Below are 2,184 nucleotides of genomic sequence, written 5' to 3'. Positions count from 1 at the left end.
GGAGTAGCCAGCACACAGTGTACTGTGGAGGCTGATCATGGACCTGCCCTCCAGGTCCTCTCCAAGGAAAGGCAGTGAACTCCTGTGCAGCAGGATGCTGGGTAGAAACACACAGCAGATTTGGCACACAGGTCAGAAAAGGGCCTTGGACTCCATTCCTAGCAACAAGGAGGAGGAGGACAGGAAACCTTGGCTGCAGTGCACGACACGCTTCCCTGGGGCTACGGATATACACAACTCTTCTGCTGTTTTTGTAAATAACACAGCCTCAACTTTGCCCTGTTTTGACTGGTGGTGACAATTTGCTAGAAGCCTGACAGTTTTCCGTATTTTGCATTCCAGCATCCCAACATTCTAGGAATGATAGGATGAGCAACTGCATGCCTGCAAGAAGAGTGAGGGTGTCTGTACTTGCCCAACTCACCACAGGATACTCTGGCATAAGACTGACCTTGCACAATCCTAAAATTATTTTCTCATTAGATTCTGTTACCATCACAAAATAAACAGCCTGCCATGCAGGTACTAAGTCTGTGTGATGCTACTTGGAGGCCTTAAAACAAATGTATTGATCAGTGAAGCAGTGAAGGTTACTGTTTTTTTCTGCTGCAGGGCTGTTCCCCGAGTGACTGAAAACAAAATGGGTCTCTGGATACAAACTGAAAATTCAGAGCATGCATGAGAACCTGCTCCATCTCAGACATGACATCTTCACTGTCTGTCTTTCAGTTTGCCACATCCCTGAGGGAGGCAATATGCCATTTAGGATGGTGATGCAATGGAAATCACTTGCAAGAGGAAAAGAGAACAAAATCCCACTCACATTTCAGCTTTGCATCCTCAGAGATACAATGGTCTGCAGGAGGGCCAGGGCACATGATGATAACAAGTGCCACCACGGTGTCAGTGATGTGTGAAAATAAAAACGTGCTAGCAGCTGATTTCTCATTTGGTAATTACTTTTTGAGGTCTATGTACTATGGCTGGAGAGTCTTGGTCATAGAGTGACAGTATCTATGAGGAACATGGAAGCCTCTTTTAACTTCTGCATTCTAGATGTGAAAATCCAGAAGAACAAAAGCCTCTTCTGAATACTTCAGCAGAAAGATAGGCCTATAAAGGGTGCAAAAAAAGTTAAACCTATGAATTGATGATGCTAAGTGCTTGAGAAACAGCCTGGATTTGTAGAGCAGAGAACAACTCTAAAAACAAAGATGAGTAAAACAGCAGACTGAATGTATATGTTCAAACAGGACTTTGAAAGAGTAATTTCTCCTGTTCTTTCAAAGTGTTTGGGAGCTCTTGGTATGCTTTCTTTTGTGATAGCAGTCAGAATGACTAAGAGCTGTCTGTGGGGCCAGCCCTTCCTCCTGCCATCAGGGAGACAACTGCAACACATTCAGGCAGTCATGAATTTCATACTCTTATTTTTAGATTTCTGCTAAAAAATAAAAACCAGCTTTACAGCTGAGAAGAAACAAGCAGCAACTCAAAAGCAGCACATATCCAAACTTTCAACAACTCCCAAGGTGCAAACTTTTATCTATTAATTCAGTAAAGCCTAATTCCACAGGCTTCCACCTTTTCCATTCATCCTGACACTAGCTGTGCTCTGGGATCAATCTCTCTCTCAGCAGACAGTGTTCATGAAGCTGTTCATGCTCCTCCTGGCTTTACCTAGCTCTTCTTTATATAAAACTAGCAGTTACACCTCTACAACCCCTTTCCTTTGTGTGGAGCGACCCAGAACTCTCTATTCAGTTTTGCCAGACTTCATTCTTTTCACATGGAGATGAGGTGATTTTGCGTATTTTAGCACACTGAAAATAACTCTGAAATATTTCTGTATCCAGTCTCCACGTGTAAAAAGGTGTGGACAACCTGAAACTTTTGTGAATCATCTCACAACCTCTAATTTTGCCATGCCTGTCCTTTACTGAGTCACCTCTAAGGAAAGGAACCTTCAAGTGTGATCTGGAGCTTTACATGCTTTGTTGCTGCTTTTAGGCTGGAGTTTTGGGATTTGTTTCGGGTTTTGTTGGTTTGCTTGTGCGGCTGTTTTTGAGAGTACCTGCCTTATCAAAGTCTTACAGGGACAGGTTAACGTTGTAATGCATGTCATAGAATTAATTAGCTCTCTTCCATTTTCAAGACACAACATGTCCAACACTATTGCACTGTGGG

This window comes from Vidua macroura, chromosome 6, assembly GCF_024509145.1.
Source record: "Vidua macroura isolate BioBank_ID:100142 chromosome 6, ASM2450914v1, whole genome shotgun sequence".
NCBI classification, from domain to species: domain Eukaryota; kingdom Metazoa; phylum Chordata; class Aves; order Passeriformes; family Viduidae; genus Vidua; species Vidua macroura.
Note: the sequence above shows the minus strand (reverse complement) of the source record.